Genomic DNA, 16299 nt, shown 5'->3' with positions numbered 1-16299 from the left:
TCTTTAAACGAACGGGTGAAAGGAAGTGCTGTCTTGAGTCTTGAAATTCCAAAACCGCCAGTACCGCGTAGTTAAGAGATTCACGGCCAAACTTTTATGTTTGGGCCGTAAATCCCTCCAAAAACCATAAACTCATGCCTTAAGCATGAGTTTACTCCGCAAAATAGTTCATTTCTTACTTGCAATCTCAAGAGCAAACTCCAAACACTCTCAACTACCATCCCATCTTTCACCCGATTTCTCAAAAACGTGAGTACTTCTTGGCTTGATTTGTTGTTTTATCATAACAACTAGTGATTATACATATTTAATCCATTAAATTTCATGTTTTGATTAGATTTCCAAAACACCAAGAACACACACTAGTGTTCTTGGACTTTTAGCTCATTTCAAGCTTCCATATAGTAAGTACCTCTATCGAAGAGTCATATAAAGCTTTTTATACATCTTTACATCAAGGAAATGTACCAAGAACACCAAGAACAATGTGTTGACGGTATTGGGAAGCTCCCAAAACCGTAAACACCAAGTAACGTGCCAAAGGGTGCCTTAGGGTGCCTTAGTCCATTCACAAGCCTTAGAGACATGTATAAATCCTTCCTTGATGAGTTTATCACATAAAAAGCACAAAAATCTCTCATTTATATGTGTTTACGGTTTAGGGAGCTCCCAAAACCATAAACACCTCAAAGTAAGTATAAATGACCCATATTCCTTCGTATGTCTTAGTAACTAACAAGGATCCATTATGTGATGAGCATAGGGCTTAAAACATGAAAATACCACTTTCCATATGGGTTTACGGTAGTAAACCCAAAAGGAAATGGCCTTGGGGCCGTAAACTCCTCAAAGGAGTGTAATGATGCCCTAATCTCTTCCAAAGGCCTAACCATCAAGTGGAAATGCTTCAAAAGACTTGTAAAACCTCAAAACAACTTATGGTCAGAAAGTGAGGAGTTTACGACCGTAAACTCATTGGCTAATGGTCATGAAAACCGTAAACTCCAATGCAGTTTACCCTTGAAACCCAAACACAATAGCAAGGTCCTTTAGCACTTAGATGAAATCCTTATGACTTGTAGCACTTATATAAGGTGTCTTACATGCCTTAGGATGTCCTAACTTTGTCAATTAGTGGTTTAAAGTCTAATTGGATACATATGTGTGTGATTATATGTTAACTAGGATCATTTGGTGTGAAGAAGTCTACATTTGTCACCTAGCTATCCTACATCATTCAGTTCATCAAAACCACCATATACAGGTGAGTTCATACCCCTTGAATTAACCTTTTAAAAGTTTTTAAATTTTTATAAATGCTTTATGGGGGGATACAAGTTGAATCATGTTTAGTTATTATACCAATCACATGTGATTAATAATTAACATGCAAATGGCTTACTATACGTTAAATGTTTTACCAATCAGATTTGTTCAAATGTTTATCTCAAACATTTTTAGGTGTTTAAAACACATTACTAAAGTATTTATTAAACACTGTATGTTCATTTCAAAACCCTATTACATTTGTGTTTCAAAGAATGGTTCCTTTATACTTAATTGTTTTGTCAAACAAATACTTTTAAAACGTTTTATAAACTGACCTCAAGTCGATCTTTTCCTAGGTATTAATCTTTTTCAAAGGTTTTATAAAACTCCTTATATTCCTTTATATTGTCAATTGCATGCCTGTATATGTATAGTTATATAAATAATGTTTAAAGGGCTTAGGAAGGTTAACCCGCTTTATTTCCGTTTCCCCGTTGGGATGTGGTCTGGAAGGGTATCGGGTATCCGTCCGAAGGGCGTTTAACTATCAGTTATATATTATGTATACATATAGAGACATAAAAGTTTTCCTCAGTCAGTTCAGTACCTTTGGGTAGCAAAGGCATACTTCAGGTTATACATGTACATGGTTAGTAACTATTATAGGTATAGTTAAGAGATACCACTTACCATTCCAATTATAAGGAATCACACAAGAGTTAGTTCATTCATGAGTCTATACTAGTACTTTACATGTTACATGAATACGTTTACATAGATACGCTTACATGAATACGTTTACATAGATACGCTTACATGAATATGTTTACATCCATACGCTTAGATGAGTACGTTTACATAGATAATATATGATGAGTTACTATTACATATTATATATGGAGATACTGTTATATAGTTCTCCTTCTTATCTTTATCTTGTGATACAATCACATCATCGACGAGATAGATTGGACTTTATATCCTAGTACCAAAGGATACTTTGTGGGACTAACCATTCCTATCACCACTGTTAGCTATAGAGGTAAATGCACATATACGGATGTCTTCGGTTGATACCATTAAATGTATACTTTAATGGACTAACTATTCCTACACGCAACTGTTAGCAACAGAGGTAAATGAACATCTACGGATGTCTTAAGTTAACACTGTTAGTTATCCTAGTACAAAAGGATAAAACTTAGGTCATTATATTTTTTCTTCCTTTACTTTGTGACACATTCACATGATCGACGAGGTAGGATATATTTGATATAGATAACTATTTTCCTTATTAGCTTTATATTGTGACTCATACACATAAACGATGAGGTATACTATAGTTTTATACTAATAGTTAAACAGGGAAAAACCATCACATTTACAGAGATGATTACTTTCAGAATAGTAGGGTCTTGGTAGAAGACTACTTTCAAAACAGTAGGGTCTTGGTAGAAGACTACTTTCAAAATAGTAGGGTCTTGGTAGAAGACTTCTTTTATAGGGATCATAGGGATTTCTAGGGTTATTCAAACACTTTCCATTATTAACAAACATTTACATACTTATATGAACTTTCTTTCAAAACAATGTGAAGACTTTCATTACAAGTTTAACAAATCAAAGACACATTAATACTTATGAATTCACCACCTTTTTGGCTGATACTCACTTTCAAAATAACTTGTATTCTCAGGTCACAAATAGACAGGTACGACGACCAAGTTTTGTGAAGACGAAGCAATCCAGACTCGTCTTATTTTCTAATTATTCATTTTAATGTTGTCTTATACTGTGAAAGAACACACTTGTAATTAAAATTATATTATTAATGCAATGGATGATGTTGTTGCTTGTTTACTACTTTACATTGTTGTGATACATTACATGACGTCCTCCGCCCCTGAACGTTTCCGCCGTTCTTGGTTTTGGGGTGTGACTATTAATCACATGTGATTGATATAATAACTAAACATGATTCAACTTGTATCCCCCCATAAAGCATTTATAAACATTTAAAAGCATTTAAAAGGTTAATTCAAGGGGTATGAACTCACCTGTAGATGGTGGTTTGGATGAACTGAATGAGGTAGGATAGCTAGGTGACAAATGAAGACTTGTTCACACCAAATGATCCTAGTTAACATATAATCACACATATATGTATCCAATTAAAGTTTAAACCACTAATTGACAAAGTTAAGACATCCTAAGGCATGTAAAACACCTTATATAAGTGCTACAAGTCATAAGGATTGCATCTAAGTGCTAAAGGACCTTGCTATTGTGTTTGGGGTTCAAGGGTAAACTCCTTTGGAGTTTACGGTTTTCATGACCATTATCCAATGAGTTTACGGTCGTAAACTCAAGGGTTTACGGTCGTAAACTCCTCACTTTTTGACCATAAGTTGTTTTGAGGTTTTACAAGTCCGTTGAAGCGTTTCCACTTGATGGTTAGGCCTTTGGAAGAGATTAGGGCATCATTACACTCCTTTGAGGAGTGTACCGCCCCAAGGCTATTTCCTTTTGGGTTTACTACCGTAAACCCATATGGAAAGTGGTATTTTGATGTTTTCAAGTCCTATGCTCATCAAAGAATGGATCCTTGTTAGTTACTAAGGCATAGGAAGGAATATGGGTCATTTATACTTACTTTGGGGTATTTATGGTTTTAGTAGCTCACCAAACCGTAAACACATATAAATGAGAGATTTTTGTGCTTTTTATGTGATAAAATCACCAAGGAAGGATTTAGACATGTCTCTAGAGCTTGTGAATGGACTAAGGCACCCTTTGGCACCTTACTTGGTGTTTACGGTTTTGGGAGCTTCTCAAAACCATGAACAGCTTGTTCTCGGTGTTCTTGGGACATTTCCTTGATGTAAAGATGTATAACAAGCTTTATAAGACTCTTGGATAGAGGTACTTACTATATGGAAGCTTGAAATGAGCTAAAAGTCCAAGAACACTAGTGTGTTTTCATGGTGTTCTTGGTGTTTTGGAAATCTAATCAAAACATGAAATTTAATGGATTAAAGGATGTATAATCAGTAGTTGTTATGATATAACAACAAATCAAGCCAAGAAGTACTTACGTTTTCGAGAAATCGGGTGAAAGATGGGATGGTAGTTGAGAGTGTTTGGAGTTTGCTCTTGAGATTGCAAGTAAGAAATGAAGTATTTTAAGGAGTAAAAGCAGGTTTAAGGCATGAGTTTATGGTTTTTTAAGTGATTTACGGCCCAAACATAAAATTTTGGCCGTGAATCTCTTAACTACGCAGTACTTGCGGTTTTGGAATTTCAAGACTCGAGACGGCACTTCCTTTCACCTGTTCGTTTAAAGATTAATTATTAAAATAATCAAACGAACTTTAAATTTGCCAAAAACAAATGAAAATGAACTTGACTTATAAATTGAAGTGATTGACTTTAGGGTTTGACCGAATGAAAATTTCGGGTTGTCACACACACCATGTAAACCATAATGTGCATGACCTTCCATATTGTTTAGGCTCCATGGGTTTAAACCCCCATGGATCATCTATGGGTTGTAACATTGGTTTAGCCCAACCTAAAGAATCATGGACCATTGGCCTACACCATAAGAATGAATGATTTTCCAAACGAATCCCCATATATTTAATTAGTCTCTTTCGTTCACAAATTTAATTCTAAATTAATTCTTGATCAATACTAATTAAATAATATGATTTCATATTAATATATAAGAACTTATAATATATTAGCAAATCATAAATAACCTCTTATCAAAAGTCTATCCTATCAAATTGTCCTTGTGATATGTAACCCAAATAGAGCATGCTACTCTCGGGTCAAGTACATACCGATTATAGTTATGGGCTTATACACCTAATCTAACAACTATTTCAAATTTGTCTAAGTAAGGTCGGCATACACGGTTCATTAGGTCCATGAACACCACGAGTCCATTTGCTAATCTGAAGGGAATTACTATGAATTCGTAGTAACCGTAGCGATTTCTAAATGTGATTTTGGGGATATCTTCCTCCTGGACTCGTAGTTGATGTTACCCAGATCTTAAATCGATCTTTGAGGAGTAACTTGCTCCTTGTAGTTGGTCGAAGAGGTCTTCGATTCGAGGTAATGGGTATCAATTTTTTATGGTGAGTTTATTTACTTCCCAGTAGTCTATGCACATGCAGAACGATCCATCCGTTTTCTACACGAACAAGACCGGTGTTTCCAAAGGCGAGAAGCTTGGTCTGATGAATCCTTTGCGTAGCAGTTCGTTCGGTTTACTGGACAATTCCTACATTTCTGCCGGTGCTAAGCGGTATGGGGATTTGGCTACGGGGGTGTCTCAGAGAATCAAGTCGATTCTGAACTCAACTTGGCATTCAGGAGGTACTCCTAGGAGATCTTCGGGAAATATGTCGGGTAAGTTACAAACTTTGGGAATATCCTTGATGCCTTTTACGTCTAGTTTCTTATCCACCTTGTGGGCTAAAAAGGCCTAATATTCTTTGCATAAATACTTGTGAGCCTTGACGAAGGAAATGATTTCAATGTTCGTGTCGGGTTTGTCGCCATAAATGATGAGGCTTTCGCTACTTGGCAGATTAAGGCGAATCGCTTATTCGTAACACATGATATCGGCATGATGAAGAGATAACTAATCCATGCCCATGATGTCGTCAAAACTATTTATTGTGACCGACATTAGGTCGATTTGGAAGGAATAGTTGTTTAAAGTGAGGGTACATCCTATGTTTTTATCGTTAGTGCTCTCTGCCTTTCCGTTTTCCATTTCTAGGGTGAATTTGTCTTTTAGTGATTAGGATTTTGTTTATGTAAGTGTTTAAAGTTTTCTCCGCACCCTTATCAAAAAGTATGCATGCATATGAGTAATTGAGAAGGAACATACCGGTAACCACGGTAGGATCATTCACGGCCTCCTCATGCCCCATCATGAAAAATCTTCCCACACCTTCGATATTCCTCGCTTTAGGGCAATCACTCTTGAAATGCCCTGTTTCACCACATCCTTAGCAACCCTTGCTCAACCTAGTGTTAGTGGGTTGGGTAGTTTGTTGGGTCGACGTCCTACATAAACGGGCGGTGTGCCTCTTCTTTTTGCAATTGTTGCAGTACATTTCTCGGCAGGCCCCGGTTTGATGGAAGTTGAATTTGTTACACTTTGGAAGGGTTCCAACATATTGTTTGGCGGGTGATGGTGCGGCAGGAATAGTAGCAGCGTGAAATGCCACAGTTTGTTGTTTCTTTGTGGGCTCTTGTGATGATTGGGCCTTCCTCTTGTTCGAAAATTTCTTTTTCTTGTTGCTCCCTTTTTCTTGGTCAGGAATGGTTGTCATAAAGCCCTAGCGAACTCCATGATCCGCAAGTGTTTGTGCCAAGGGTTTGGCACTATCAAACGTAGTCGGGTTGGCTGATATCACATTCCCTTGAATCTAAGGGGGATAGACCCCAGATGTATCACTCCACCTTTTCACTTTCTGGGGTGACCATCCCGGGAGATAGTACAATACTATTAGTACTGGTAGGTAACTAAATCTGGCAGTGTAGGTTGCAATGTCAGAGTCCTTCATCGTCAATTTCTAGAGCTCTTACTCCAGCTTTTGTACTTCATCTCTCGGTCAGTATACTGCTAGCATCAAAATTATCAAGTCTTCCCAGCTCATGGCATTGGCCACTGGGAGAGTTAGCGATTTGACATAGTCATTCCAATAAGAGAGGGCTCAATCCATAAATGTGCAAGCTGCGAATTTGATCTTACTACTTTATGGGCATGCGTAAATTTGGAACACCGACTCTATTTTCTCGAACCAGCTTGTTAAAGCAATGATACCTCCGGTGCCATCGAAAGGCTTTAGTTTGCCATTCGTGAAGTCGTTATAGGAACATTCCCTCAGGTGTCCCTGACTATCTCCCTAGTTGGTATTGCTGGTACCGCCTCCCGTCCCACTGGCACTATGTGTTCTGATTTGTGCCATGGCGGCTGCCACAGATGCTGTTACCGCAGCTTGGAAAATGACAGTTTGCATTTGTGGAGGTGGTGGAGTTGGTGGTGTGTTGTTGACACGCATGATAGATTTACGTGGTGGCATCTATCCGCCATAATGTCTAAAGATGTTTTTGAATTAAAACATCTTAACTATAAGCCTATCTATGTTGAGTGTATTAAAATAATGGTATGAAAGACATATAAATGGCCTAATTGTGTAGTCTTATAGTATCATAAAATACTACTATAGAATTTTAAACTTGGTGTCTGATTCTTGATGTTTCTTTGTATATAGGGTTGGTTAGTTTTAGACTTGTTGTGCACCACGTTCATTCCCATACACATGTTAGTCATATCTTACATAAAAATAGTTGATCAGGCTATATTTATACCACATATGATTACATAACCATTTAGGCTTAACCGCAACGTCCAACTTATCTAAATACTTTTATATGGTTCTTATTACAACACTGTTCTTAGTACGTATGCATGTATGTATATTTTTATAAAAAGTCTCTATATTTTAAAGGTATACATTTAGTCAGAGCGTTTTAGCCCCATTGTGTTTATAGTTGTATATCTTATATGGTTTGATATATTTAGTTCACTATAAACAATGCTCTGATACCAATCTGTCACACCCCTAAATGGCGGAAACGTCTGGGGTGGTTGACTTCATGTACAATAGCATAACAATTGCATAATAGAGATCAAAGCATTACAAGCGTTTTATTGATAATTTAATATTTACATTGAGTTCAAACCATTTTTTTTTTACTCCAAAAAACATATGGCAAAAATATAAGACGTAACACTGCCATGTCCCGTCTTCACAAAACCTGTGTGGGTACCTGTCTACTAATTTCCTGAGAATACAAGTGGTTTTGAAAAAGTGTCAACATTTAAGTTCGTGAGTTGATAAACATTTTGTATGAGAAATATGTGTCTTTGTTCCTTGAAAATGATAGAGTGTTCTTCAAGAAAATCCAATATTTTCTTTAGAAATGTAATGTAGTCTTAAATACCCTAATACTGAAAATGTAATAGTTTTGTTGTACTCTGAAGTAGTGTAATGTAGTTTTATATCTTTATAAAACCATTTAAAGGCATGTTTCCAGAATGTAATATGTATTGTACTGGAAAATAGTATAATGTTGTTTTATATAAATAAAACCATTCGAAGATACATATGTATTCGTAAACCAAACGTATTTTTAACCCCCATTGTGGGTTATTATAACCATGTTAATGACCTGATGGCCTGTGCGATGTTCTTTAGGCCTCGGAATGCTACGCCATTTGTCATCCTTAACTTGTTGGTCCAACTGTAGCTAACAATTTAGGTGCAAGATTGTCTGTCCCGTATAGATCTATACACAAATATCACGCTCTGTTACGGGAGATTTGGTTATAATACAGGGATTTTGATATGGGGAACATTAGCAATATATATTCTATGTAGTTATTATATCCCGGACATTATAAAACATTGTACAATATCTTAAGTTGGGGGTACAATAACGTAGAACATGTTTACAAATAAATTTTTTTAGATACATAAAACATTTTTTTTGGGATGTTGTAGTACCCCCAATACCCCATCTAGCTCCACCACTAGTTTTTCAGAAGGGAAAAAAGGTTGGGTTTTGGCAATTGTTAGCAACACAAAGTGTTAGTGTTGTATGGCATGTATGTTTAATTTTTTACTTTTTTTCTATTTATTTATTTCTTTTAAATTCTTTACAAATTAAAAGTATATATATAAATATGTTTGTGATAATGACAGGGATTATATCCTGGGTACATGATATTCTTTGTTCAATCTGCTTTGATGATTGTTGGTTCAAGAGGTAAGAATCTTTGATCATCATTTAAAAAATGTTTACAAAAACGAAAAAAAAATATATAAAATACCATCAAATTTCTACTTAGTTTTTTTCTTATTTGTGTATGAGCAGCAATTTACAGATGGCAAGAATCGGTCCCACCAAATATGGGGATGATCAAGAAGATGTTTATGCTCATGAATTTCTTTTACACTCTTCTTGTCCTTAACTAATCGCGTGTTGGGTTCATGGTTAGTGGGAAATTTTATTTATTATTATTAAACTTAAAAAATGGATATTAAACTACTCATGTGTTGGTTTGAAAACTTATAGGGTCTAATATTCATTTGCACTTATTGTCTTCAAGAAGGCAGCTGGAATACTGCTCAATTTTAGCTAAACTATTTCCATGACTTATAAAAAAATGATTCAATTTTTTATATATGAAATAGGAACTTTATATCCAATAATTTGATTGATTTGTTGCCATTTTTTTTCGAAAAAAGTAGGATACTATTAAATTACACAAGTTATTGGAGAAATAAGAATTCTTGTAAAAAAAAACTAGTATTTATATATAATTTTTTTTTGAACGGCATATTTGTGTACTCCATATTATTTAGAAACTGATTTATCCATCCCTTTTATTTATATATACTCCAAGGCAAAGCGATATGATTATTTTAAAGATAAATTTAATCTGTACATTTAACTCCATTTTTACACAACAAAAAATGGAAGAAATTATTGTCTAGTCTCACTTGAGCATTTCATCGAACACCTCACTTGCACTTCATTACTTCGACTTAAATTAAACTTGAAACTAATAGACATCCCACCAACAAGTAGATATCAGAGTCTAGATCACTAAGGAAGAAGTAAGTAAAGAAGAAATCTTTTTTTTTTCTATTGTTAGTGGGTGTCCTAGGCTGTTGAGAAACTGAAAGATGTTACCATCGATTTTGGAATCAAAGCTTGATGTCAATGAAGTGCAACCAAATTTGAGTTCAATCATCTTGTACATCTTCTTGGTTCCACGATTTGGTTCCTTACTTCTTGCAAGTCGAAGCCACAAACAAACCTACAGATGATTCGGTTTTTGGGAATTTTAATTGGAATGTGCACATAGGAGGTTTGACACTGAATCCTAAATAAAACAGAGACAAAAAGAATAACAACTATATCTGAAACTACAAGAAAAAAAACCTTTTACGACGTGCAATGCTTGTCCTAAAATGCTCATACGACGCACACATGTGTGTCAAGGAAGGCCTTGTCATAACGAAAGACGACACACTTTTGCGCGTCGTCTATTTATGACATGAATTTACGATGTATATTTACAACACGCATTTACGACGATCATTTATGACACACAATGCGTATCTAGGAAGACCTGTCATAAAGGAAGGCGACACGTATTTGTGTGTTGTAACCTAACGACGTGCGTTTAGGACACGCATTGCGTATCATTAAAGCCACTGTCATAAATGAAGATGACACGTAATTGCATGTCATAATTTTGAATGTTTTAAAATATATATATATATATATATATATATATATATATATATATATATATATATATATATATATATATATATATATATATATATATATATATATATATATATATTTTTGATAGAATTAATAATTTTCAAATTAAACAACAAATTGAAGTTATTATAATACAAAATAAAATAACATACATCAGAATGATAATTCATTTCAAAAAAATATCAGATGTCAAACAAGTTACCTAATATTACATGTCAAGACTAATAACACTTAAAAAAAATGATTTTTCCTGCATTTGGAGCACCCACTAATCCTCTATCAGCAACCAACTTTAGTTCCAATTCCAACTACCTGTAAATGAACAACATTGTAAGAGAACAACATTACAAGTTATTAATGATTCTGTGTTATGGAAATTGATTTAATGATGTAAACAATTGAAAGTGAACATAGAGAGCACAGGTGCCTAAGCTTTGAAAACATGTAGATATTCATACCTGTCCCATAAACTGCCCTCCATACACTTTAGCAGATTTTGGAGCTCCTTTTAAGGTGATTCCTTTGAATGTGTTCACCTTCAAAAATAAATATAGGAGGAGAAGAATAGTTGAGACTCAGCATTAACATGCTTTTTCGGCATCACAACTAGAGATTGAACATAATCAACAAGTTTAGAGAAGAAGGTATCATTTGATGCTTCTTCAATGCACTTATATCCAATGATGAAAAATGCAAATGCAAATTGTAGTTGCTTTTATAAAGACAATTAGAAGAATACACACCTGAATTGGACACAGACATCATAAACGACTTATTTGTGAAATTGTTAAAAATTATAGGTAAAGATTTTACTATTTTTGTAAAATAAAAAAATTTAATTACCTAAAATTCCATTCAGCACAAGCATAAGGACCATCTCTGAGATGAGCATGGAGTCCAGCTTTCTTAATCAGCTTAATGAACTTCACCAAATCATACTTGTCTTCGAAATAATACTAGGAAAGAGAAAAGAAATCTTGAAATTAATAAAATGATTTAGTAAATTAAAATAAAATATTATTTTATTTCAAAAAATACTTACTTGAAAAGGTTGTGGTTCACGTCCATTCTAGAAAACATAAGTTTGAATCACATCTAACCCTCCTTCTTTTTCCTTCTGGAAAACATCTGGCCACATCTAAAACATCAAAGTATATAACAAAAAGATTCAGAAACAAGGTAAATAATAAATCCCAGAATATGATTCTAGATAGAAAGATGACATTAAAAAAAGGGGGAAATTAATAAACTTAGGAAACACATGAAGTGCAATGATGAGTTGTATTTTCGTGTGTGTAAAAAGTCAAAGACCAAAATCAATGTCAATCATTCAAATAAAAATTACAAAAAAGTCAAAGACCATAATCAATGTAAATCATTCAAATAAAAATTACAAAAAAATTGTACGTAGAATAAAATCCATGTAATTTAAAAATAAATCGACGTCATGCAGATACAAGAATGTGTTATTGTGAACATTGGAATCAGAATCTGTAGATATAGATATTGATTCTTTTCCCATGAGTTCACATGGGTTACCTGGAATGGAATTGGCACTGCCTGTTTTGGTGGAAGGCATCACATTCCCATTCTGCGGAGCAAATCCTTCTCCCTTGGAATCGGCATCAGCAATTACGTTTGTAGTCTCATTACCACCCCACACACATTTTCTCACCAGAATGGCAACAGAAATAGAAAAAATTTTAGTGCTCTCTTCACCATTTTGCATAACTGTATCTTCACCATGAAGCTGAACATCGGAATCATTAATAACATTTGGTTTTCTTTCTAGAACCGGAAACGGGATATCAACTTTCACATAACTGATGGAAAGAGTGGCATATCTAGCAAATTGAGAACCGAAATCCAATGTAACAATTCTTTATCTCAACTCTTTAACATCAGGAGAACTTGATTCAGATTTGTCAGGATTTGGAATGTTGCTTTACAATTATGTGACAACCTAGAGTTTATTCCGTTACATTACCCCGTTACCGTTAACGGAATATTCCAGTTTATAAAAGTTCCGTTAGTTAGAGGTTGCCAAATAAATAAATGTTTTATTTATTTATATTTTTATGTCGTTATAGTCGTAATAAAGTAAATAAAAACAGTTAAGTTGCATTTCCATTTAATTGGAAAAAGTTAGTTTTTATTATTACGACCACTAAATCGGGTGCGACCAAAAGCCCTGTATAACGGCAATATTGGGTAGAATCACATTGAGCTCCAACTCCAACCCATATATAAGGGGGAATGGATTTCATTCCACCCCTTTTCACTCTCTCTCTATACTCTCTCTCATAAAACCCGTTTTCGACTCAAAACCATGAATTTCCGCCTCCAAAACGTGAGTCTCCTTACCCTAACTTATTCTAAGCATCTTGGCTTGTGATTATACCCCAAAAATCGACCTTAGAAGCTGTTAGAATGGAGTTTACGGCCTAAGAGCCTCCTTAGGCCGTAAAACCCTTAAATGAGGCCAAAATGACCCAAATCTATCCCTTTGAGCCTAGGAACCAATTAAGGATTTAGCCTAGGAGTGTTTGAAGCATAAAACAATCAATTTCAGGGCATAAAAGAGAGTTTACAGCCCAAGCACATGCTTAGGCCGTAAACACCTCTAATCCTTGCAAAAATGCCCCCAAAACACTCCCAAACCACCCTTAGGCTTAAGACATAAATTAGGGACACGCTATTTGGGGTTTAGAACAAGTAAACACTAAGAAATGAGGGGTAAAAAGGAGTTTACGGCCCAAGCAAGTGCTTAGGCCGTAAACACCCCCAAACCTCACCAAATGAGAGTTTAAACCCCCAAATTGGCCTTATACCTTTACTAGAAAATGCTAGGGATGAATCTAGGGCTTAAAATCGAAGTTTGAAGGGGTGCATGAGAGTTCACGGCCAAGCCAAGAGATTACGCCCGTAAACTCCCAAGGAGTGGTCATTTGGACCATAAACTCCAAGGGAGTGCACTCTTGGAACCCCAAACAGCCCTATAGCCTTGAATAATTACTAGGATTGAAATAAGGGCCTTAAAATTCCATGAAACCAAGAGGGTAGGAGTTCACGGCCGTGAACTCCCATAGGTGTGGTTCATGGGCCTTAAACTCTCATATGGTCCCTTTAGAAGCCCTAAACCCACTCACACATTTTAGATTGGAACTAGCATATTTCCACAATCAAGATGAAGCCTTTAAACACCCTAGAAACCGCTCACCATGAGTTTATGGACGTAAACTCATGGGGAGTTGTCCTAGGGCTGTAAAAACCCTATGGAGAGTTTACTCTTGGAGAGTAAACTCCATTCCTAAGGCATTTGAGCCTTTAGATGTTACCCGGGACACCCCAAACACTTAACCAAAGTGTTTTCCGCTCCTTAGGGTGCGTATACTTGTTTAATTAGTATTATATATACTAATTGTATGTGAACATATGTTATCATATGTTAAATAGGTCACTAAGTGTGTTCAAGTCTTTATTTGACACCGAGCACCCAACTGGCGCCTTCGTCGGATCCACTTACACCAGGTGAGTTCATACCCCTGAATGAACCTTTTAAATGTTTTTACATGTTTTATAGGAGGGGAATACAAGTTAAACATGCCAGTTATCATATCAATCACATGTGATTGATAACCCGCATGCACAAGGATTTACCACACTGTAAACTGTTTTACCGAGTAGGATACTATAAATGGTTTTCTAAAATGTTTTCACTTGTTCAAAAGGCTTACTTATGCTGTTTTACCAAAGTTCATTTTAAATTGGTTTATGAAAGGTTTCCAAAGCATTTATAAAGGTTTTCAAACTTATTTACCAAAGAATACCAAGTTGTGATTTTCTTAAGTATAAAGGTTTTTCCAAGGTTTTCATCAAAGTTCTCTTTCATGTCGTAAACTCTTACTTGTTAGATACCGCTGCTTCGCTTTTACTTAGTTTAAACTCCTAATTGATAACGCTTTCACTTCGTGATGCGGTTATACTTGTTTACACTCTACTTAGTGATTCGCTTCTACTTCACTTATACCTGATAGACGCTCTTACTTCACTTGTTGTCGCTTCTACTTCGTGATAAACTTATATTTGTTAACGCTTATACTGCACGATGCGATTATTCCACACTGTACGCTTATACTTCACAATTCGGTTATTCCACACTGTCCACTTATACTTCACGATTTGGTTATTCCACACTGTTCCCTTATACTTCACGATACGTTTCCACTTGTTACATACTCAAACGTAGTTGTATATATGCCTATGCTTGTATAGATGCATATAAATAATGGTTGAAGGACTTAGGAAATCTTGTTCGCCCTATTTCCTTTTCTTCGTTGAGATGTGGTCTGGTGGGAGTGGATGTCCGTCCGAAGGTCATTTGATCATTAGATATATATTATGTATACAAGCATAGACATATAGGTTTAGTCTAGTCAGTTCAGTTATGAGTCTCTACTACCACTCCAACACTTATTTTGAAAACCCACTACCCATTATTTGGGATGCATCTTCGGGACACGGCCTTCTCCGTCATCTAGTTGGTAACCAGAGTCTCCTGTAGGGAGAGCGGACATTGTGTGTATAGATCTATACGGGATTGAAACCCCCGTACCCTGACTGCTAGCTACAGTCCACGACCTACCAAGCCAAGGGGTGACAAATGTCATATTTTACATAGACGCTTGTAGGGAGTCAAGTACTCTAGTGTCAGTTGGTATGGTTACGAGTATCCCATGTTACCTTATAATTCATGGTCTTATGGTAATGGTACTTTACATTGTATTTTACACTGTATGCTGGAAACCCACTCTTAGAGTCACACTGTTTTAGACCTTGCTAGCTGTATCTTTCAATTGATATTGTCTGGGTCTATATTCTCTGTTTTAAACCTTTGTTAGCTCTATCTTTCATTTGATACTAGCTGGGTCTGTGTATCGTTTTGTAAGACTGAGTCAGGCGTACCGTTCATTCGATACTCTCCTGGAGTCTGTGATTCCTCTTGCCTTAATCAGCAGTCCTCACTGCTGAGGCATATGTTATTTTCCTTGATATTCTACGACCTTCCTAATAAGCAAATCCCATATTTTGATAATGAAAGTGTTTAAGGGAAAACTGTTGGATAAGGTGTCTAAGTCCATAACTTATTTGGTATATACTTGACCCGACCCGACATGGTCCATTTGGGTTGCATCTCATCCAAACTATTTATGGATAATTTTATGAGAGTTATACACATATGTTTATTAATATATTATAAGTTATAATATATTAATATGAAGTTATGTTATTTAATTAGTATTAGTCTTAAATTAATTATGAATTAATTTAGAGATTAAAAGGAAGACTAATTAGATTGTGGGCTATTGGTTTTATATAGTGTGGGCTAACACTCATTTGTTAATGGGCTAGGCTTATATGGAAGTCCATGGATGATCCATGGAGCTTTTAATCCATGGATCCTTGGAAAGGAAAAGACATGGGTTATTAGGGTTTCACCCTAACCATGTACACTATATAAGCATGCTTATGTTGCATGAAATGGCCCCTAAGGGTAACTAGTGGCACTAGTTGTGTGAGACTTAGGTGTGGCCGATTTCTATCTGTGTATACACTCTCTCAAAGTTTTCCAAGTGTTTG

The sequence above is a fragment of the Lactuca serriola genome, chromosome 2 (genome assembly GCF_051521515.1).
Source record: "Lactuca serriola cultivar US96UC23 chromosome 2, Lser_US96UC23_V15, whole genome shotgun sequence".
Classification (NCBI taxonomy): domain Eukaryota; kingdom Viridiplantae; phylum Streptophyta; class Magnoliopsida; order Asterales; family Asteraceae; genus Lactuca; species Lactuca serriola.
Note: the sequence above shows the minus strand (reverse complement) of the source record.